Source organism: Chiloscyllium punctatum, chromosome 37 (assembly GCF_047496795.1).
Source record: "Chiloscyllium punctatum isolate Juve2018m chromosome 37, sChiPun1.3, whole genome shotgun sequence".
Lineage (NCBI taxonomy): Eukaryota > Metazoa > Chordata > Chondrichthyes > Orectolobiformes > Hemiscylliidae > Chiloscyllium > Chiloscyllium punctatum.
This window is the reverse complement of record NC_092775.1, coordinates 45,411,491-45,436,686: the sequence shown is the minus strand read 5'-3', so window position 1 is coordinate 45,436,686 and position 25,196 is coordinate 45,411,491. Positions and strand designations below refer to the sequence as shown.

The 25,196-nt window shown below is 40.8% G+C and overlaps 1 protein-coding gene across 1 annotated transcript in view; it reads left to right on the top strand.

Moving 5' to 3' along the window:
- Nucleotides 1-851: 851 nt before the first annotated feature.
- oprl1 (opiate receptor-like 1) overlaps nucleotides 852-25,196 on the top strand; it is a 156,561-nt gene continuing 132,216 nt past the window's right edge. Inside the window, exon 1 of the mRNA XM_072556742.1 lies at nucleotides 852-876. The gene's annotated coding sequence lies outside the window, so the exon portion shown is untranslated. The remainder of the gene's footprint in view (nucleotides 877-25,196) is intronic.

Here is a 25,196-nt window from a genome sequence, read left to right as displayed (position 1 = left end):
CTTTCCAACAAGCACCAAGACATGGCTTGGCTGGTGGTGAGAAGGGCTCTGCCTGTGAGATCCTTTATGCACGCCCGAACTCTCTGCCGCACCACAGGCAGCCCTCGAAGTGGCTGTGGAGGGGACGAGACTGTCACACACCTCCTTCTGGAATGTGCCTACACAAAGGAAGTCTGGAGAAGAATGCAATGGTGTTTGTTGAGGTCCCGAGCAGCTCCGTGATGCGGGACTCTGTGCTGTACAGTCTGTTCCCTGGGACACACACTGAGATGAACATCAACTGTGCCTGGAGGATCATCAACTCAGTCAAAGATGCTCTTTGGTCTGTCTGAAACCTGTTGATCTTCCAGCTGAAGGAGCTGACCCCGACTGAGTGTTGCGGACCGGCACATTCCAAGGTCCAAGACTACATGTTGAGGGACACGATGAAGCTTGGGGCAGCTGCTGCCAAGACATGGTAGGGAAAGACCACCGTGTAACATCTGCCTGCCAAAGAAGAACAGGGGGCCCACTCTGTAAGTGGGCTCCGCTGATGCCTCAGCTATACATATGGATATATGGAATGTAAACGTACAGATCTGTATATACAAATGATTACCTCTGATCTATGTATGCAAAGAAATGGAATGTTTACGTATGTATGGCATGACCAATTGCACAGATCATCAAAATATTTTATGAATAAAGTATATTTTTGAAATAAAAAAATGAATTCCTGATGAAGGGCTTTTGCCTGAAATGTTGATTGTTCTGCTCCTCAGATGCTGCCTGACCTGCTGTGCTTTTCAGCACCACTCTAATCTAGATTCTGATCTCCAGCATCTACAGTGTCCACTTTGCTGTCATGGTGAAGCAGTCTGGGATGAAGTGATTAAGGTGCGTAGACTCTCCCACTGTGGAAAGGGCAGTGCTGCAGTAAAAATGATGTCAGAAAGAAGCTGTGGTCTGATTGGCTGGTAAGGGATCAAAATTAGGGACTAACCTTAAATAGTAGCAGATTCAGAGAGGAGTATAATGACTACTCAAGAATCATAATTTTAATAATAAATAAAACCTAAATAACTATTTTAGAATTGGCTGTATAGGGGATGTGTTCTTCTTGCATGATGTGGGAGCTGGTGGATATCATTGTTAACCAGAGTGAGCTTATCTGCAATATCTGTAGTTTGTGGAAATTTCCCTCAGATTTGATAAACTGGATTCTGAGGTTAGGGAGGGGGAGAGTTATCTTGATGCTGTGCTCCAGGTAGTTTAAATATCTTAAATTGCCCACTGGTTAGGGACAGGAAGGTGTGACAACAAGTGAGATAGGTAGAGGGATTTTGATGTACCATTGAATGAGCCTCAGTTCTTGACCTTATCCAACAGGTATGAGGTATTTGCTCTCTGAATGGATGAGGCAAGTGTCTGCAGAGAGGATGGTCACTGCACTGTGGTCCAGAAGCCATTCCATTGGGGGAGCATAAAGAAATATAACAGTGATAGGCAATTCTACAATTAGGGGACAAATAGCATCATTAGTGAGTCAGATCGAGAGTCCCGCATGATTTGTTACCTAATGCCAAGGTACAGGACATCTCGAATTGATCTGAAAGGATACAGTGCAATTCTTTGAAATTCTGCTAAAGGTGGAGTTATCTTGTTAGATTCTTATACAGATTTTTGTCTTCAGATCTATGAAGTGATACATTGATAATTTCTTAAAATCATTTCATTCAATTTGCTACAAGTCTGCAACTTGCTTTCTTATCAGAAGTAGCTTCTTTGTTCCTTGACATATTTGGCATTGACTGTCTCTTTGAAGACACAGCTTTCCTGTGATTAACTCCCTAAGTTCTGTTGCAGAGTAATCCTCATCCAATGTGACAATAAAGCATCCCAGTTTATCGAGCAGGTATTAAAGAAGTTTTGTCTATGTAATCTCGACTTTCTCCTTTCCAAGACATGGCTAATTGCTTTCAATTCCTGTGGAAGTTTGTTCTTTTCCTTTAATAGTTTATTCAAGACAGGGTTATTGCTCTTTTTCACGTGTAACTGTTGATCTTTTGTTGATTCATTCATTCCACGAACATGTATTGAAGTTCAGAAGTTTATAGTCTATTGAATCATCAACAATGTCACACTAGGAATTTGAAAATGACTAAATTGTACAAGAATCCAACACCAGAACATGTCAGTAGCAGACTTTTGAAGAACAACACTGTCTTATTTTGGTTGCAATTAAATAATTGCTTCAGTATTTGATTATCTGTGAGATTTCTTAATAAGTACCTAACTTAAAGATAACTTGTGGTGATTCACCCACAATTAGGTAAGAGGAGCAAGGGTTATGGTGAGAAGGCACGGCAATGGGGTTGAGAAACATATCAGCAATATTGAATGGCAGAGCAGACTTGATGGACTGAATGGCCTAATTCTGCTCCTATACCTTACGGTGTTATGTCATTAACTTCCTTCATTTGATAAGATATATGACGAATGGTCTTTGGGAGCTGAGTAGAGTACAAAAGGGGCTGAAACTTATCATGTGTGGCAAATTGTTATTTTTATTGATTTCATGGGAATGGTTTCTCTCTGTGAGACCTAGTGAGTTTTCTCACTATATCATCCTAAATACACCTCATTAACTGCCTACTCTGTCCCTATGGTGCCACCCATTTGACGGAGGTGCTTTTCCCTGCTGGGATATCCTGGGATATACTGGCATCCCTGCTACTGGCACCATCTTTGAACCCCAGCCTTGCACCAATAAAGCCTTGCCAATCTAGATTGGTCTTCACTGTGAACATTTTGGCACAGCAGCCAATGGTTGTCATAGTACAAAAGTAGCACAGAAGACACTTCCTTGCTCAAACAACTACACATTTCCACACATCTTGCTATTTAAGCACAAAAGAACACAACTTGTCTCCTCCTCAGGAGTCTGTTCCTATTCTCCCAGCTTGTCAGCATCCATCACATTCTGTCATTGTCTTCTCCAGTTGGAAAGAGCACAGCATGTTAACAATATGTGACACATTCTGCCTGAGGTATACTGCTTGGCTCCACCAGACTGGTTCAAGCAAAAGAATGCCATCCTCAGCAGGTCTGTACCCTGCTCCAGCATGAGATTAGTTGAACAATGGGTTGCATTAAATCTGCACTTTGACACTGGAGGTTGCTGCTAGTCCTGGGCTTGCTGGTGCATCTCTTCCTTTTCTCTGCATCTTTGTTGTATCACAACAATACTAAAAATAACCCCAGCTCTGACTGGATATGTCAAGCAGGATGGCAATGAATCTGTATGGAGAGAAGAAACAGCACACAGTCAAGAGCAGTCTGCATTCACACCATGTACAAATGTCGGTTTAACATTCCCCTCCACATATTGGGACATTCCCCTCCAACAAAGAGGACAATAGAATGACAACTCGCCTTCAGACTCGGCCATTGGACCTTATTCTGATGAATACACCACCAGTCATTTGGCAGACAGAAGGTAGAAGTGTATGAGTGCTACATGGATACTGAACCCTTCTCCCAGCCCCACATCATCCACAAAAGGTATAATTGCTTATAAGAGCATCTTACATTATTCTCACAGCTGAAGTCAAGAGGAAATCAACTCAGTGCCCCTGTGTAGCCTATAAGGTCTTATATTAACTTTGTGCTTTGTGGCCTTTTCAGGACATTTGTGATTACTTCTGCTTTGCAGCAATGTTTATCTGCAGTCTGCAAGGACTAATGACAAGGTCAACACTGTATGTGCCCAGTGTTTATACCCAACACTGCATGCATTTTACGTGCACAATGATACAATTGCAGATGGCTTCAAACTGCACTCTTTTTGTGAACTGAAAGTTGTATTTAGCACTTGATAGATCATGGATGGCAGCACACATTGAGCTTGACACTGTGAGTCTCAGGTTTGGCCTTGTCATGAGTTTCCTCACACTGGCCCACCCTGCCTTTTTCTACCTACCACTCACTGGGCAACCCATCTTTACCAAACACATGCATATTCCCACAGACCATCTCAAACTACAACACTAGCTCTTATCCTCACCCCCAGAGTTACATCACTATAGTTTCATCATGCCCCCCTCATTGTGCTACGTACACCACCATCATGAAGATCACAGTTGTGCTGACTGTCTACCATCACCACTCCCATGTCCTCTCATGTACCGTCAGCTTCCACCTCTCCCTTTTGTGTTGTAGTTATCCCCTTCACTATCCTTATCCCCTCTGTCTCCCAGATTGTTTCTTTTAAACCCTGACTGTCCTGACCTCCCACTACAACAGTGTGCACTGATACCCATCCATGGCATTTATTCTGTTGACTGCCCTAGGACTGTCTGAGGACCACCCCTCTGACTATCTGGGACCAACACTCCTGAATGATGACGACCCAGTCCCCTGACTGATGGACAAATAGCTGAATGACAGACCATCCATTAATTCCCCGAATGGTTGCACTGCACGTACAGGGCTGACTGTGGCCTACTCCCTCGACTGAAGTGAAACAGAGCCCCTGACCCAAATGATCTAAGTGGATGTATGACTGTATCCAACCTGCTAGACTGACATTGAACAATGCCCCTGGCACTGGCACCCTTGACTGACAGCTGCACTGCTCAAATTAACTGTTGAGTCTCCTCTTTGACTTTGAGACATGGCCATTTAGTTGATACACATACAGTGTGTTCGTCATGCAGGCTGCTGTATGAGATTGATGTAGCATTGTGCCCTGCAGTAACATGTCAAAGTCTTAACTGACAACTGCTGACAAGCATGACAAGCTGCCTGGCTTTGATTCTGTACTAAGCTGCAAGGCAATACTGACATATATTGTGAGTCTTTAAAGTGCAGCTGAGAGGGATAAGGCAGGGACGTTGTGAGTGATGCTGTTTAAAAGTGAATGCAGCGTGGTCCTGTCCATGAGATGGCCCTTTGTCCCTGCACACAAAGGGTCCTTGTAACAGCTTTGCAATGGTAGTTGCCAGTGTGCCCTGCAGTGAAGCATGGTAGAGCAGAAACATACTGTAAGGGGATCAAAGATGTGCCATGATTGTGTGAGAAGGTGGCATGTTCTTGGAAGTGGGGTGCTGCACTGGAAAGTGCCCAGAGATGTTGGTTTTGCGTGTCCACGATGGAGGTCCAAAGGAGCAAAGGCCGAGCTGGATAGTCACTGTCACATTCAAGTTGTGAATTCTTTTGTTTCTATCTGGCAAATAGTAGAATGAGAGAGAGAACAATAATGAGGTGAGATTAACTAATAATGAGTGTGATCATGAGCAATAATCCTCATTTTTACCCACTCACTATGCATCATCTCCTAATGATGAGGGTAGTGAATGACAGTGGTTTAAGATACACTCCTTAAGGAATGATTCAGAGATGCCAGTGTTGGACTGGGGTGTACAAAGTTAAAAATCATGCAACACCAGGTTATAGTCCAACAGGTCTAATTGGAAGCACACTAGCCTTCGGAGCGACGCTCCTTCATCAGGTGATTGACAGTGACTATCCAGCTCAGCCCTTGCTCCTTTGGACCTCCATCGTGGACACGCAATACCAACATCTCTGGGCACTTCCCAGGGCAGCACCCCACTTCCAAGAACATGACAATCACCTGATGAAGGAGCGTCGCTCCGAAAGCTAGTGTGCTTCCAATTAGACCTGTTGGACTATAACCTGGTGTTGTGTGATTTTTAACTCCTTAAGGAAAATTTCATTACAACAGAATGCCCGGCTCATCCATTAGTTGAGGATTCTAGAACAAGGCTACGTAGACTGAAACTTAAATCCCAAACCATTCCAAAAAGATGTTAGGTAGCACTTCAACATTCAAAGAGTGGTAAAGTTTGGAAAATTCTTCCACAAATGGCAGTTGATGTTAGATCAGTTGTTAGTTTTAAATCTGATATAGATTTTCTTTTTTGTTAAGCAGTGGTATTAAGGGAAATGGGCCAAAGGCAGGTGTATGGGATTTGACCACAGGTCAGCCATGAGCTCATTTAATAATGGAACAGGCTTGAGGGCCTGAATGGCCTACTCCTGTTCCTGTGTTCTCACTGTGTCAGTGAATTGAATAATAATGTTTGTATGGGAGTTGGGTCAAAATTTATTGAGGCTGAAGGAAAGTTGGTAATTTGTTAACCTGTCAAAAGCCACAGGCATTATGGGCCAGATGAACTGAAGTAACAAAATCAGAAATTGCTGGAAAAACTCAGCAACCGATATTCTGAAGAAGGATCACTGGATCCAACATCTTAACTCTGCTTTCTCTCCACAGATGCAGTCAGACCTGCTGAATTTCTCCAGCAATTTATGATTTTGTTTCTGACTTCCGGCATCTGCATTTCTTTGTTTCTTTATGATTAGATGGACTTACAGTGTGTCATATTTTTCTGTGATTCTGTAAAATGTAAGGTTCTGATACCACTGAAAACTTGTCAACATGTAATCACCGGTGTGCTATTTAGGCAGTAGGAAAAGCATTCTGTTTGTTGATGTGTAGAGTTAATCCTGACATGTACAATTAATACTAGTAATTTAAGTGTTTGATTAAAAATGAGGTCTGCAAATAACTTCTCAGTCAAAATAAGTAGGAATGTTCTTTAGTATCTCTTGCCAACTTCATTGAGCTTATTGTTAATTTAATTAAGGCCAACAGCAGGTGTTATGGTGACACACTCTGCCTTTTGAAATTCAATTAGTTAAACCCAGGTGTTACAGACCTATGGCGCTTATTTGGAAAAGCACATTGGCTGACTTTATTTCTTATCAAGCGAAATTGTTTTACAAAAACATTCTAATTCTTCATGCTTGACGTGTACAACTGAAAGAAGTAATAAAGGAAGAAAATTGCCCTCCATTGACAGGAGATGCAGAAAATTCATAAGGGAGCATTACAGTTGCCAGTCCCAGTCACTGAAGTCCATCCAACAGTAAATCTTTTGACCAATTATCAGACCCCAAACATTTATAAGAAGTAGTTACATATCAACAGTTAGAGGCAGGTGCCAACTATTTACTCTAGACTCTAACAAACTACAATTAAAAAAAAACAGAATTTTTTAATCTCCAAATATTTAATTTCACTTTATTGTAAATACAGGTATAAATTAAACATCCAACACCAATTAACGATCTCTTAGCCATGCCTCCAGTTATTATTCAGCATTCAGCTTTTTTGCCAAAATCCATTATTTTCCTTGGGGAAACAAAACAAAAATGAACTTGGCCAAACTCCAAAATCAAGGGCAGCACATCTAAATGGCCCTAGGTTTAGATTATAGTACTGTAATGGGTATACCGTGTGCAATTTATTATATCTGAATCATGCTCCATATGTGTTGGTAAGCAGATGAAGAAAAATATATTGAAGCTGACTTTCCTGGTATTCTTTCTGCTGATGCTGAAAAGTAAAAGCATATCTGAAATGAATTGCACTTCCCCAAGCTCAGAACACTGTTTCTTGTACTTAGTCATTAGCATTCTTGGCACAAATATCAATTTTGGCAGAAACTATAGGCAACTAGTGCATTTCTAATAATTTGTCTGTTCTTACAAAATAGCTGCCAAGGACACAACGTGCAGAGATCTGCTTAGATTGTAGAAAGAAACGTATATTTGGGATTCACTTTGCTTGTATTTAAAGTGCCTCTCTGAGGGAAATTATTGGTATAACCTCGTGATTTTGGTGGTCCTTGTGTCCTTACTCTACGACGTTGCAAGTTCAGAATGAGAACCAAGTTAGGACTAACCATGCTTCCTTCATCTCATTTATATCTTTGAGATACCCATGCCTGCTATGAAAACGAGGCTTAATTCATTCAGTTCAGTAGATGGCTGGTTTTCAGTGCAGAGTGATGCCAACAGCATGGGTTCAATTTCTGCCCTGGTGGTCCTCATTTGAGGCACAGTGACCCTCAGGTTAAACTCATCACTTGAGGGGCAAGTTTGAGAATGCAGGTGTTCTTCAGCCAGGGCAGAAATTGAACCTATGCTGTTGGCATCAACTATATTGACAACCAGCCATCTACTTAACTGAATTAATTAACCCGCTTGTTCATAGTAGGCATGTTGGTGACTTCCCCTTTAACTACCTGCTACAGACACAGCCTGATCCTACCTTGTTTTGAAAAATCTTGGAAACCTTCAAGTAATGCAAAAGGAGCAGAGAGGCCATATTATTGGTCTCTGTCCCCTTACTCTTTGCGTTTGCGCCCAGGAATTAAAATTCTCTGAGACAAAGTTAGAAAACTAAACCTGGAAAAACTTCTCTGGTTTCCTATCATCTTCATTTCAAATCTGTAATTGTAAACATTGCACCGAGTTAGCTGCTGAAGTTGAATTCATGAATTTCTTATGTAATCAAAGGAATCGGATTCATATAGCATTTTATCACAATTCAAGACATTCAGTTTCAAAGTTAAAATCCTAATTAATTTATACGTCTTAATTAAAATTAATTGTCTTGACAGATTATATGTAAGATTCATATGTCAGGAATCCAACCTTCAGTGCATTTCAACAGAACATTACTTGACATTTGAAACAAAAAGAGAACTTGCTGAAAGAAGATCAGAAGCTCTGTCAGCATCTGAGGAGAGAATGCAGAATTAATGCTTCAGGTGCAATGACCCTTCTTTAGAACTGATTGTAGTTAGGAATGGCCTGTATATATGCTGAAAGTGCGTGGGGGAAAGGAGGGAGGAGTAAATAACAGGTGGAGATTGAGCTCAGAGAGAGAGAACAACAGTTGGGTGGACAACGGAATGGGGAGAAATCAGCTTGGTAGAAGGAACAGCTACTAATGGAGACCATTAATAGCTGACAATGGGTTGGTTGTGGGAGCGGCCCAAGTGATGACAAGGCCTGCTGTGTGGGGGTTAGGGTAAGAATATGGAAGAAGGTGCTCAGGCTCTAAATTATTGACCTAGACATTGAGTACTACAGAACGCAGGGGTTCCTGGGGATCTCTCTCTTTCTCTCTGGGCTCAATCTCGACCTATTGTTTACTCCTTTCTGAAGAAGGGTCACTGGACCTGAAACATTAACTCTGCTTTGTCTCCACAGATGCTGCCAGAGCTGCTGAGTTATTCTAGCAATATGTTTTTGCTTCTGATTTCCAGCATCCACAGTTGTTTGGATTTGTTTTGTATGTTTGACACTTGTTGAACTTATTATTTGCACACCTGCCACTTGAATTATTTTTGTTTTTTTGTTTCGCATTAACTGAACATATTAATGGTGCTTCAAAAATACTTTTCCATTTAAAATTCTATTAGAGTCAATGTCATATAATTGTTATGACTAAGGCTCATGTGCCTGCATAGCCATTGTTTTCTGTCCCTGTCTCGCTTCAATACAATGATAGCAAATAGTAAATAGTTAATCTTTGAGAATTATAGTTTGTATTTCTGTAAAGAATTATTATTTCTGAAGTAACTTCACATGAATTCCAATTACTTTTGGAGTGCACTCACTGTTGTTATAGAGACAATCCCAAGTAGGGGGTTGTAATGTGGCTAATCTACACTGGGTGGAAGCTACACACATTCATGTCCATGCCCTCTGCAGAAAAAAGGAACATTACGCCTTTTTAAAATTGCACCGTAGTGTAGGGCAGTAGATCCATAATGCATTCCTTCTGGCAACATTCAATCAATCAGAGTTAACCTGCCAACAAATCAGCACCCTTTCCTCAGGCAATATAAATTTGATGTTCTTGCATCTGTTGTGATGAGTGTAAATTGGAAATTTTCCACAGCATGTCTTTTTCTCAACAATACTCAGTTTCTGTATCACCAACTGACTCCTAATTTACGGTTTGGGTGTAACCCTTCATCTCTAATTTGAAGAAACAATTTTTCATTGTGGATCTGACCAACATTTCTTCTTTTTCAAGTGAGATGTTATACACAGGCCCTCTCCCTCTTGACTCATGGTGCTACACAAAGAAAGGTAGAAATATTCTGCTTAGTATCCTGGCCAAATTAATCTTTTTAACCAGCATTTAGTGTGCCGTGGATGTTTCCTTTTAGATTTTCAGGTCACCTTCACTTTACCTCAGGTCACTGCAAGAAGGTGGGGTCCATTTTGGATCAATTAACACCACAATTTAATTTTTTCAATCAACCCAGTGGTATCATTTAGTAGCTAACTACCATGCTGTTTAAAAACTTCCTCAGCTGCAGTCATTTAAACCGAAGCCAGGTCCAATACTAAATTTTTCACCGTCTGTTGAAAATATTGAGGTTTAAAGCTTTCTATAAGTTTGGCACCTTGCCATTATATGTATTTATAACTTACCATTGCCACTAAACCTGCAATTTCATTTAAGATGCTTCTGGCTCTCCCTCATAAACTGCTACTACATGCCTATAAATTAACTTGGAAACGATAAACTGTCTAGAAGGTGCTTAATTGATTTGGGGTGTATAGTCAAATGATTCAGATAATTGCCCGAAGGGGAAGATCAGTTAAAACAACCGCAGTAATCCTTGGAAATGAAAGTAGTGGCCATGTCAGAGCTCTATTTGGAAGTGTACAGGATGAATCAGAGCAGTATGCATCATTCACAAATTGTTTTTTTCCTTCTGGGTGGGAGTCATCAGACATGTGCCAGCTGTTTATGGCAAGTCCATTTTCAGACATCACATGAAGTAAAGCCAAGAAGGTGATGAGGAGTCAAAGATGGCTTCAGTAAAAGAAAGGAGATAGTGAACATTTCAAGATAATTAAATTCATTTAAGAGCAGAGAGCAGCACAAATCTCTCATCAAATTAATAAAAAACAGTCAGGGAGACTGAAATAAAATGTACTTGGCACGCTTTACATAGGTGGAAGAAAGCTATGTAGATTTAGGAGTGACCATTTAATCAAAAGAAATGAGGGAAGATCTCCAGAGGAGATGAGATTAGTCACAGTCTAGGAAATTACAATTTTGTATTCAGTACTTGGATTACAGAAATAGTGGGAATAAAAAGGCTGAAAGAGTTGGTATTCAGCATGAATACAATATATGTCCTTCTAACACACAACAGCACAGTGTCTACATTGTTAGACATTTGATGATGCTGTCAACGTTAAACCTGAGAATAAAATGCTGGAGTTCCAGAGAGAAATTAATGACAATTAGTGAGTCGAGTGGAGAAGATGAGGTAATCAATATCATGTCAGAAATTCTTAATAAAAATATCAAGAAATTTGAAGATACCAGATGGATTAACAATGCTGAAATGAGAAGCAAATATCAGGAATGGAGCAAAAGAAGAATCCTGGATTTATCAGGCATGAATTCAAATCTAATACCCGTTACCTCAATGACCCCAAGAGTATCAATTTAAAGACAGTATGACAACACACACATGAACTAATTTCTTCCTTTTTCAAAGTTTAACTCTCCAAATAAAGTAATAATGTACCTAAAAATCAGAACTAACACAATTTAGAAAATGAGGTTTATCAATAATGCAACACTTTGAGTTCAACCTTTTACAATTGTTTGCTGAGCTACAATCAATTTAAATGCTCTTATGAGGCAAGTAACTACCTCCCTAAACTTGAAGTACATAAATAACTAATGGGAAAATTATATACTTGAGTGTCCTAGATGCGAGAACATCATCTCACAATGCTGATCCCTCAATTTCTCACAACATTGTGTATTACTCCTTTAAACTCACTGGACACATTTCATTTAGTCAGCAGCACAATACTAGCCAGAACCTTTTGGGTTTCCAGTGACATGACCATCATACTGCCATCTTCTGCCTATTCATCTTGTATATTTTTCTCAAGTGCCATGGCGAGATTCTTGCAAGGCAGTACAGGTTTCTCATTGATGCTCATTGGTGAATGCCTTGTTAAGAACCCAACTCATCACTGGTTGCAATCTTGCCAAACTTGCCTTATAAACCAACCAATGGGAGAACTTGATATGAAAACCAGGGTAGGTCTTGGTGGGTTCAACTCGCTGCTTGCTCCAAAAGATCTCCATGTTGCATGTTGGGTACCATGAAGGAAATCAATATTGATAAGGATGCAGTGATAGGGAAATGAATGTGATTCAAGGCTGACCAACCACCATGGTCTGATAATCTACATCCTACCATAAAAGAAAATGGCCCTGGAAATATTAGAAACATCAATGGTCATCTTCTAAAATTCTATAGTCTCTGGGGCAACCTTTTGATTAGTGGTGGCAAATTTATTTAAAAGGATTGGAGAGAAAAACTGAGAATTACAGACCAGTTAAGTTAAATGTGGAAAATGCCAGAGTCTATTGTTAAACACATGATAACAGAAGATTTGGAAAGCATTAACAAAACTAGAGAAAGCCAGCATGGATTCATAAAAGGCAAGTCATGCTGAACAAATCTACGTAGGTTTTTGAGGATCTAACTCAAAGGATAGATAAGGGAGAACCAATGTGATATGACTTACTTGGGTTTTCAGAAGGCTTTTGATAAGGTTCCAGGTCAGAGGTAAGTGGGCAAAGTTAATGGTCATGGGGCAGAGTGATATTGGCATGGATTGAGAATTGGTTGACCGATACAAAACAGAAAGGGAATAAATGGGTCTTTTTCCAAATGGCCGACAGTTATTAGTGGGCTGCTGCAAAGATCAGCTTGGGTCCCAGCTAGTCATGACAGATATAAATGACCTGGATGAGGGAACCAAATGCAACATTACCAAGTTTGATGATGACATAAAACTGGGCCCTCCTGAAGGGCTTATGCCCAAAATGTCGACTCTCCTGCATCTTAGATGCTGCCTGACCTGCTGTTCCTTTCCAACACCACACTTTTCAACTCTGATCTTCAGCTTCTGTGGTCCTCACTTTCTCTCACAAAATTTGGTAGATTGAGTCATGATTTGGAGGAAACACCTGATGAAGGAGCGTCACTTCCAATTAAACCTGTTGGACTATAACCTGGTGTTGTGTGATTTTTAACTTGGTAGATTGAGAGTTGTGAGGAGGATGCAAGGAGGTTTCAAGAAGACTTAGACAAGATGAGTGAATTGGCAAACACATTGCAAATGCAATACAGTATGGCTAAATGTGAAGTTATATACTTCATTGTGGAAACAGAAAGGCAGAGTATTGTTTAAATGTGATATATTGGGAAATATTGGGAAGGGATGTACAAAGTGATGTGGGTGTCCTTGTACACCAGTCAATAGAAGTAAACAGGCAGGTGCAACAAACAATTAGGAAGGCAAATGGCACATTGGCTTTCATTGCAAGAGGACTGAGTTCAGAAGTAAAGCCACGTTACTGCATTTACACAGGAACTTGATGAGCCCACACATGGGGTAAGGCATGCAGTTTTGTTCTCCAAAATTTCAAAGGACAACAGCGATAGAATAAGCATGAGATATTGGAGAGAAGATGACGCACTTATGCTGGCAGAATGGAGAAGGTCATTGACCTATTTTCTACAGGGCTGCCTATTCCTACAGATGGATGAGATACTTTTAACTTGGGTGGCAACCTCAGACCAGGCTGGCATAGTCTGTTGTCATGGCTTTCACTGGGGGAAGAGGCAGTCCCATCTATGCACCACCCCATAAAGCAAAAGCTCCGGGGCAAATATCAGGAAGTTTGCAGGGCAACTCTGCACTGCTCGTCTGGTCCACAACAGGCTTTTAAATGTGGTACTGATGCCAGAGATACTGATGAATTCCAGGATCTTTGGTGAATGGTAAGTTGCTCCAGGAATGACATCAAGAAAAATGGGATAGAAATCAGATGTGGTGCTTATCATAGGGGCTTAAACGTTAATAAATGTGGTAAGTTTGTTACGATCTGGTGAGAAAAAAACCCATCCAGCCTCATTGTGAGAATCACTCCACCAAATGCAACATGACTTGCAATTAGCCAAAACATCATATGATTCAGCCCACAGTCATAAGGTCATAGAGTCAAAGAGATGTACAGCATGGAAACAGACTCTTCATTCTAACGTGTCCATGCTGTTATGAAGATGTGGGTGTGTTGTACTTTTAAGGGAGAAAAGCTAGCAGAACTACCTGACAGCACCAAGTGTTCTGAATAAGATACAATGTAACATGTCGTCCAGCAGCTAGGATAGCTGGTTGCTTAGAGACAAAAACAAATTTGAATTAGGCCAATCAGTTTAAATTATATCCCCCAAAAAATACCAAACACCAATCAAGTTTGAATTTAATGTATTGACAATATTAAAAGCCAATGACACAATCCAATGCTTTGGGGTGTAAGACTGGGAAAAATTGAACAGTTGAGAGAGAACTGCCAAAAGGCCAACAGATGTATGCTGCTAGCCAGGGCTCTCTGAGAGGTACCTTCTAGGGAAGGAGTTTGCACAGAGAAAAACATCAACACAGACCTGGAGAGCAACTCTACAGAGGAAGATATGAAGAGAAGATTTGACCGGTGGCTGGTTTTAAAATTTGAATTTTTCAGTAAATCTTAATTGGGGGTTTTATCGGACTAATATTATAGAAGGGAAAGTAAAAGGTAGGTTAGAGAAAGGAGTTGGAAATAATTGTTAGTTAATTATTCTGTTATACTTTAAAAATAATGTTGTTAATTTTTACTTTAAATAGTTCTTGGTCCCTCGAACTTTCACAGATTACTGCATGGGATAAATCTTTTCTGTGTTGCTGGTTTAAATTAAGCAGGAGGGTTTATTCTGTGTCGTAACAATGCTGACTAGATATCCTAAAATAATGAAGTCCCATTTGCCAGCATTTGGCCCATATCCCTCGAAACCCTTCCTATTCATGTACCCATCCAAATGTTTCTAATAATTTGTCATTTAACCAGCCTCCACCACTTCCCCTGGCAGCTTATTCCATACATGCACCACCCTTTGTGTGAAAACATTGCCCCTTAGGTCACTTTTATATTTTTCCTCTCTCACCTTAAACCTATGCCCTCTAGTTTTGGACTCCCCTACCCTGGGGAAAAGACCTTGGCTGTTCACCCTATCCATGTCCCTCATGATTTTATAAACCTCCATAAGACCATCCCTGAGCCTCTGATGCTCCAGGCAAAACAGCTTTGTTAAACTGATGAATAAACCACAAAGTCAATACCTTTTTCATTATGTGTCTTCTGGTCTGTAAAAGATAACAAATGGAAAATAAAAGTATCAGCAAATGAAATGTAGCATATTAATTTTACATTTGAGTATTTGCTTCAACTTATTTTCCCCTTGTTTTTCAAATGTTGATTCATCTGTTACTCCAATGCAATTTTTTTGATAGAACCCACCTTATTTGCAGCCTAAAGTGAATATCGAGAACTCCAAATATTTTAACTTTATAACAATAAAACTGATGAATGAACCAAGAAACTACCATAAATGTTCATGATGATATTATTTGGTTTATTATTCATTACTTGGAGAAGATATGTCTGCAGACAGTAGCTATTGGAAGCATTTGAAATCAATCTATAAATCACATACACCCAGGCAAACATATTTTTCATCAAACTCACAGTCGTACACACATACAAAAACCCAGACATCCATCTCTTTGACAGGTTCACTAATGAAATGTGTTCTGGTGTTGAGATTTAAAATCTGCCGCAAGGTTGTTGCAACACAGGTCCTGTAACACTCTATTAATGCTACTGAATTTGCATGATCTCATTAATGTTGTTTTACTTTGACAGTAGTTAGATTCAGGCTTTCATCATCATTTTGCATCCTTTTCAGTCTTGAAATACCATATGTAAGATAGTTATAAACTCAAATCTAATGTAACTGGCCAGTTTGAAAGCTCTTAACCGAGGATCTCCAAGCTTTTGTGATCGTAGAACTCATTGACCAGTATCAGGGGGATGATATCTGGATCTTATCAAGCTATATCTGAATCTGCTGATTCTAGGAGAATTAACATTAATTCATCAATGAGGTAATGTCAATTAAAAACTACCTGAACCACATGGTTCAAACATTATAGACATCACATTAAAAATATGCGTGATATGAGGTGATTGAGTTTTGAAAGCTTGATGGCAGGATACATGTATCACATTGGATAATCCTTTTCCAGTTTATCAGCTTGAAACAATTTGGGAGGAAAGTTATGCTCTCCTCATGATGGGGCATTTAATTAAGTGAGGGGAGAGGGTGGTATTTGGGGACATCATATTACCTTCTCACCTTCACTCAATTAGGTCTGTTTTGATAACTTAAGTCAAATCTTTTGAGGAAATAACCAACAGTACTGAGGCAGATAATGTGTTGTTGTGGTTAACATCGACGTTAACGAGACTTCTGACAAGATTCTTCATGGGAAACTGGTCAAGAAATGAAGAGCCTATGGGATCCAAAATTTGCAGGAAGCAGAGTCTGACAGTAGATGAATGTTTCTGTAACTGAAAGTCTGCTTCCAATGAGGTACCATAGGGCAGGACTTAGTGCTGAGGATCTTGCTGCTTCTAATCTATATTAATGATTCACGCTGAAATGTAAAGGATATGATTAAGATAGATGACAGGAAAATTGAGAGAGTGGTGAGGTTTGTGAAAATTAGTAGTGAGGATAAATAGTAAACTGCAGGAAGATATCAATAGACTGGTCAGGCGGTTAGAACAGTGGCAATTGGATTCAACCCAGAAAAGTGTGTGGTAATGCACTCAGGAAGGGATAACAAGGTCAGGAATTACTATGAATGATAGGACCCTGGAAAATATCGAATGACCTTGTTATGCATATTCATAGATTCCTGAAGGGCAGGCTAAAGCACTTAGAAAGGTATTGTGATACTTGTCTCTTCTAGCCAAGGCATAGGTTACAAGAGCAAGGAGGATACTGTATAAATGCTGATTAGGCCCAAGTGGACGACTGTATGCAGTTCTAGTCACATTATAGGGAGGATATGATTGCAGGAGAGGGGAAACAGCAGAGATGCTGCTTGAGCTAAGGGGTTTGAGATGTGAAGAAAGATTGGATAGGCTGGGTTTGTTTACTTTGAGCGGTGACAATTGAGAGAGAACCTTATAGAGGTGCATATTACGGGGCATAGATAGGGTGAAAAGGAAGATAAGTAAAGGAATCAGGAAGCAAAGATTTAAAGTCAGAGGTAGAAGGCTAAAAGGAGATTCAAGGTATTTTTTTCACCTCAGAGGGTGGTGGGAGTCTGGATCTCACTGCCTGGAAAGTTCATTGAGTCAGAATTCTTGTAACATTTAAGCATTTAAATATTTAGATATTCACTTGCGTTGCCATATCTCTGGGGTTGTGGACAAAAAGCTGAAAACATGGATTTGTGTAGTCAGCCCTTTGATGACCAACATAGACATGATGGCCAAATAGCCTTCTTCTGTACTGTGAACAGCTATGAGTTTATAATTTCTTGTTGGAATCCTTATAGAAGCTCTGCAGCTAATCAAGACCCTTAATTGAATTAATGCCCACACCAATCACTGCTGGCACTATCTTGCTAACAGGTGGGTGCATTGACCATGAAGGGACCACAACAAGTAAACTCTACTTTGTGAACTGTATTCTGAGCATATATAAATGAAAGCATGATTCACCGTATTAAAAAGGGAATATGGCAAAGGTCATTGCCAAAGCTCTTAAACAATCAAATATCACACTTCAACATCAAGGTGACTAATCCCTTCCTGTCTTTTGTGCAATGGGAAATTTCTGCTGAGGGTAGAAAGGGTTTAAAGAATTGATGGAGAATCATCACCAAAACTAAGGAGTAAAATCATTCATGAAATGTATATTGTAATCAAAATGATGAATAAGGTTGTATTTAAATTGTACATTTCAGCTCAGTGGCAATATTGAATCATTGAGCACCTTGATTGGTTTGAGTTAAAATAAACATAACAGTACAATATGGCATTTGTGAAGATTGACCTTGATTTGCTTAAGGCAAGTTGAAAAACATGCCATTTTATAATGGCGCATGTTAATTGATAGAACTATTTTATATTATACAAATGATTACATATTTTTAAGCTTCAAAATTTAATTTGCAGTAAACACTGAGAGCTCAATGACAGGTTTGCAATTTGTGAGCTGTTGTGAAGAAACCCCTTTGGATCAAATTGTAAATTACCCTTTCCAACTGTGCTTGCATTTCCTGTCAGCTTCAATAGTTCAATGGAAAAATGAAGGGACAGCACCTATGAATTCTGACTATGGTTTATGACTGACTAATCGAAAATAGCTTCAAATGACTTATAGTATACTCAGGCGCCTATACCATTTGTGGATTGAGTTCTGGCACAAACAGAACTTGTGGGTTTGTCACAAGTTGTTTGTATTTTATTTTAGAAACACCTTCGTCCAAGTCGGCAATGACATCCTATTATGTCTTTTTTTTCCCAAACATGCCTGTACACAACACTCACCTGTAAAAGGGACTTCTGAAACAATTCTCCCTTTTCTAATTCGTTTTAGCTGTGTGAACAGAAATACTTGATTTGCCTAAAGAAACAAAGAGTGTGGTGTTTCCTTCTGTCTTTTAAAAACACACCCACCAATCACTCAAATAGAACTGGTAAGTGTGAGTTATTGAATCAAAGATTATAGTAGCATAGAAAACATATACTGGCGAGCTTTTTGTTTGACTGACACATTGCAAATACTGTCTCACATTGACAGCTCTCTTTATGCAAGAACATTTGACCCAAGAGCAGAAGGCAATTCAATCCCTCAAGCCTACTCCACCATTTAATTCAATCATTGTTGGTCTCATCACAACCTCAATTCCACTTTCCTGCCCCTTCTCATAATCCTTCAACCCAGTACTAATTAAAAAATCTGTCACTGTCTTCTCCTTATGCTTATTCAGTGTCCTGGTATCTACCTCATTTTGGGGCAGCAAATACCACAGATTCACGACCTTTGAGTGAAGTAATTCCTCCTTCACTCTTATTCTAAATTTGTCACACTTGTGCCTAAAACTATAACCTCTTGCTATAGATTGCCCCACAAGGGGAAACATCCGCCCTATGTCTACTTTGTCAATCCCCTTTAGCATCTTAAATCCTATTAATGATATGTCCAGATTAAAAGTAATATGAAAACAAAAACATTTACAAAAACTCAAGGAAATTTGCTTTTCTGCCTCACCACCTTCTTCATTACGAGTTCAGTGCAAAAACAAAATAATTTGATAAATTACCAGGATTACATTGTAATTAAAGCAATAAATTGCCTTAGTTCATAGTGGCAGAACCATCACTCTGTTACTAATAATAATTGGGTCTTTGACTGTTGAACAATTGGTCCTAAATTGCATACTATTGCCAATCAACTTCATTTATTTTCAATTGAACCAATTGCTCACTGTGATGAATACAAGCATTATTGCTTTCTAGGTGGCAATTAAAAAAGTCATAATTAAATGTACTGTATTGAAAAGACATGTGTGGAATAATATAGGAGCCTGAATTACATGGCAGAATCGTGCGACAATTCTCAATGTTGGAAGCATCTTGCTGCATCTTTTAACAAAGTTCCAGGCAGCAAGATGAGATTCCTAACAATGGGTGCCTATTGAGGGGAATTATTGCTTGTTAAGCACATTATTAACTGCAAATCAGCACCATTAATATGCAGCTTCTCACTCTATAACCCACTGTGGTCAGATTAGTTGCTGAATATTCTTGACATGGAAGTCAGAGTGAGTACCTGACAGCTTCAGCTCAGTGCTGGCATAATGAGTCTCCATGTTAATCAAGACAGAACAACATCTCAGGACACAATCACCAGAAGCATCAGCCATACACACACACACCTGTGCACAAACATTGTCAACCAATAATTTCCAAGCCCTCAGGATCTTCATGGCACCTCAGTGATCTACTTGCAGAATGCTCAAGAAATGGAGCCATACAACCCAGGGTGCACCAAAACCTAGCATTGAAAGGCTGCTGCAAGGACACTTTGTGAGCAGGGATAGGCAACCAGCTTTCAGATTGAACCAGGCAGTCCTCAGTCAAGGAGGTGAACATCTTGCAGTTTGGCAGTGTGCTACATTAATCCCATATATGTTCCAAATGCCAGCAACTTAAGGGGCAAACACACTGTGCGGCACCCAGGCAGCCATGTGTTAAAGCTTTGGGGGAGTAGTCATCACTGAAGTCAATCAGTCAGGGAGACCCAGCACACTACCTTATGGGCGTTATCCAAAATCAGTCCAGGGGATAGGCCACATCAGGTGACTGGTTGGGGTGTTCTCAGTCAGAGGATCCATGTCTCAGCAGTACAGGGAATGGGTCACAGTTAGTTCTGGGCTCAATAACAGCCAGTCCAGTGATTGAGGAGATATACATCTATCAGTCACGGGTCTCAGCACTTCTTGTCCAGACGTGTCTTCCACAAGAAGTCTACAGAGGGGAGGGAGCATAAACTTGGCAGGCGAAACATAAATATTGCAAAATGTGAGTTTACTCTCTTTAGCAAGAAGACTAGAAGAACTGAATATGATTTAAATGGGGAAAACCTACAGAGATCTATGGAAGAAAGGGATTTAGAAGTACTTGCACATGAATCACAAAAAGATAACATCCAACTTCAGCAGGGAATAGAGATGGCAAATGGAATGTTGGCCTTTATTTCAAATGGGATAAGGTATAAAAATAGAGAAGTTTTATAGAACTTACATAAGGCATTAGTTATACCATTGCTGGATTTCTGTAAACAGTTTTGGACCCTTTATAAATAGAGAGATATACTGACATTCTAGAGGAGGCTCACTTGGTTGATTTTGGGTGTGGAGGCATTTTCTTATGAAGAGACGTTGAGGAGGTTGAGTTTGTACTCATTGGAGTTTAGACGAATGAGAGGAGACTTTATTGAAACATATATGATTCCTAGGGGCTTGACAAAGTAGATGCAAAGGTGTTGTTTCCCCTTGTAGGAAAGTATAGGGACCAGAGGGCATTATCTCAGAGTAAAGAGTCACTCATTTAAGACAGAAATGAGGAGGAGTTTTTTCTCTCTGAGGGTTGTGAATGTGTGGAAATCTTTACTGCAGAGAGCTATTGAGGCTGGTTTATCAAGTTTATTCAAGACTGAGACAAACATATTTCTGGTCATTAAGGGAATCATGGATTACAGAAGCTGAGCTGGAGAATTATCAGATCAGACATGATCTCATAAAATGCTGAATGGCTAGATAGGCAGAATGGCCTACATCTGCTCCTAGGTCTTATTGTGTGCTCTTACGACTATCCAGTAAAGTCTCTCAGGGGGATGAGACACAGTCAGTTTCTCCAGAGAAACCAAGGGGAAACGGGGATAGTAGGGACAATGGGGGCTACTGCTGCAAACATTTGACTCTAGTGAACTCTGAAATATCATCAGCTACAGCAGATGGGGGGTTAATAATTGCAAACCATGTCTGAAGAGTATTTGCCAATCAGAATATTCTTTGTTTGTACTTGATAGGTTCTCAAGTCTCCTTCCCACAGCAGTGTTGTCCCTTGTCTCTGATCCTTAACTAGCAGGACTAAGAACTCACAGACCAGTTGACCACAGATTAAATGTGTTCTTTGTAACATTAATGAACAAATAACAAAATACAAACATTTACAATTTATGGAGAATACTTCCTGTTAAGATGTGAAGTTATGAGTCATGGTTTCAGGGTTCTACATTTCTACCCTGGACCCAGGGCTTGTTTCATTGGTGTTGGTCCCAGGTTCTGAGAAACATGGCAAAAAGCTACAATGCTGAGGCATGCTACAATTGATGAATACTTACTGAATTCAAATGACTTCAAAGGAATGTGGAGTTAGCAGAATGGAGCAGATCACATCAGACATTGAGTCAATAATCATTGCTTGGCTCAGTATTGATGGGCAGCAATGAAGGCACAGACCATGATGAAGACACAAACCCTGAAACAGAGACAAGTGTTAGCAAGAACCTTGAACCAACACTTGTGAAATCATCCGGGAACCAGAGACAGAACACAAAACCCTTGAAGCCAAGACTGATCACCTCACATCTTAATAGGTAGTATTCTCTATACATTGTAAGTGCTTGTATTTTGTTATTCACTCACTAATGTTACAAAGAACACATTTAATCCATAGCCAACTAGTCTGTAACTTGTCAGTCCTGCAATTTAAAAATTAGAGACAAGGGACAGAACAACACTGCTGTGGGAGGGAGACTTGAGAAACTATGGGGATTGAGGGCGGCAAGTTTCAGGAAGGTGGTGAAGGGGAGGGAGAAGTGTATGACCACACTGGGTTATTGCCATTCATATGCAAGAAACCCATTGGGGATGGGGTGAGGGAGGCATACGTGGAGAGACAGGCAGGTGCAGGCTCATTTAGACGGGTGAAGTTGGGATCTGGGGAGATTCACAGGAAGGAGTTTGAAATATTTGGCAGGCTGAAACTACTGCTCACAGAGCGTTCACTGTCATCTTCTATCATGCTTGAAATCAAAACTACACAATGTAGGATAAAATGGCATACTGACTCCTCTGCTCTTTAGTGACCCTGTCGTGTGTCTCTTTAGTGTGGAGCCTCCTGTCACTCCTCCACCTTTTCCATCTTCTATGGTGATGAATCTCCTTATACCTTCTCTGTCTATTTGTTTGAAGCTGCCATAAGCTGCATTTGCCAAGAGGTGCAAGGGAGGAGCAAAGGACTTCTGGGAAGTCGTATATTTGTGTGGTTGCGTTACTCGAAAGACTACTTGGATAGTGTCTCCCACTCATCCTCCTCCTCCTCTAACCAAAAAAAAAGGTTCTGTGAGCCAGATTGGTAAGGTAACGAGTTTATTTTTTATTCCTTATTTTTCAACAGTCTCTTTGGGAATTTAGAATCATGGGAATGGAGATTAGGGCAGTTGAATGTTCCTCCTGCAGAATGTGGGAGGTAAGGGTCACCACTAGTGTCCCTGTTGCCTACATCTGCGGGAAGTGCACCCAACTCCAGCGCCTTGAAAACCGTGTTAGGGAACTGGAGCTGGAGCTGGATGAACTTTGGATCATTTGGGAGGCAGAGGGGGTTATTGAGAGGAGTTACAGGGAGGTGGTCACTCCTCAGGTACAAGAAAAAGGTTACAGTCAGGCGACAGAAAGGGAATCGGCAGGCAGTGTAGGGATTCCCTGTGGCCATTCCCCTCAACAATAAGTATGCCTCTTGGATACTGTTGGGGGGGAACGACTTACCAGGGGAAAGCAGTGGGGCACAGGGCTCTGTCCGTGCTGCTCAGAAGGAAAGGGGCAAGAGGAGCAGAGCAGTAGTCATTGGGGACGCCATAGTTAGGGGGACAGATAGCAGGTTCTGTGGGGACAAGAGAGACTCACGGTTGGTGTGTTGCCTCCCAGGTGCCAGGGTTTGTGATGTCTCTGATTGTGTTTTTGTGATCCTTAAGGGGGAGGGGGAGCAGCCCCATGTCATGGTCCACATAGGCACCAACGACATAGGTAGGAGGAGAGATGGGGATGTAAGGCAGAAATTCAGGAAGCTAGGATGGAAGTTTAGAGCTAGGATGAACAGCGTTGTTGTTTCTGGTTTGTTGCCAGTGCCACGTGCTAGTGAGGCCAGGAATAGGGAGAGAGAGGAGTTGAACACGTGGCTACAGGGATGGTGCAGGAGGGAGAGTTTTGGATTCTTGGATAATTGGGGCTCTTTCTGGGGTAGGTGGGATCTCTACAAGCAGGATGGTCTTCATCTGAACCAGAGGGGTACCAATATCCTGGGGGGGGGGGGGGGGGGGGGAATTCGTTAAGGCTATTGGGGTGGGTTTAAACTAATCCAGCAGGGGGATGGGAACCAAAATTATAGTTCAAGTAAAGAAAAGGTTGAGAGTAGGGAGGTCCAAATCAAGTTTCAGGGACGCAAGATGGCACCGGCAAGCAAGAAGTTGGTTTGAAGTGTGTCTACTTCAACACCAGGAGCATCCAGAATAAGGTGGGTGAACTTGCAGCATGGGTTGGTACCTGAGACATCGATGTTGTGGCTATTTTGGAGACATGGATAGAGCAGGGACAGGAATGTTTGTTGCAGGTTCCAGGATTTAGATGTTTCAGTAAGAACAGAGAAGATGGTAAAAGAGGGGGAGGTGTGGCATTGTTGGTCAAGGACAGTATTACAGTTGCAGAAAGGATGTTTGGGGACTCGTCAATTGAGGTAGTATGGGCTGAAGTTAGAATCAGGAAAGGAGAGGTCATCCTGTTGGGAGTTTTCTACAGGCCTCCAAATAGTTCCAGAAATGTAGAGGAAAGGATAGCAAAGATGATTCTCGATAGGAGTGAGAGAGACAGGAAAGTTGTCATGGGGGCCTTCAACTTTCCAAATATTGCCTGGGAACACTATAGTATGAGTCAGTTTTTGGCCAGTGTGTGCAAGAGTGCTTCCTGACACAGTATGTAGACAGGCCAACAAGGGGCGAAGCCACATTAGATTTGGTACTGGGTAATGAGCCCAGCCAGGTGTTAGACTTGGAAGTAGGTGAGCACTTTGGTGATAGCGATCACAATTCTGTTATGTTTATTTTTGTGATAGAAAGGGATAGGTGTGTACCACTGGGCAAGAGCTACAGCTAGGGGAAAGGCAATTACAATGCAATTAGGCAAGATTTAGGAAGCATAGGATGGGGAAGGAAACTGCAGGGGATGGGCACATTTGAAATGTGGAGCTTATTCAAGGAAAAGCTCTTGTGTGTCCTAGATAAGTATGTACCTGTCAGGCAGGGAGGAAGCTGTAGATCACGGGAGCCTTGGTTTATGAAGGAAGTGGAATCTCTGTTCAAGAGGAAGAAGAAGGCTTATGTTAGGATGAGATGTGAAGGCTCAGTTAGGGCGCTTGAGGGTTACAAGGTAGCCAGGAAAGAGAGAGCTCAGAAGAGCCAGGAGGAGACATGAGAAGTTGTTGGCGGATAGGATCAGGATAAACCCTAAGGCTTTCTATAGATACTTAAGGAATAAAAGAATGACAAGAGTAAGATTAGGGCCAATCAAGGATAGCAATGGGAAGTTGTGTGTGGAGTCAGAGGAGATAGGGGAAGCACTAAATGAATATTTTTCAACAGTATTCACTCTAGAAAACGACAATGTTGTCAGGAGATTACTGAGATACAGGCTACTAGAGTAGATGGGATTGAAGTTCACAATGAAGAGGTATTAGACATCCTGCAGAGTGTGAAAATAGGTAGGTCCCCTGGGCCGGATGGGATTTATCCTAGGACCCTCTGGGAAGCCAGGGAGGAGAT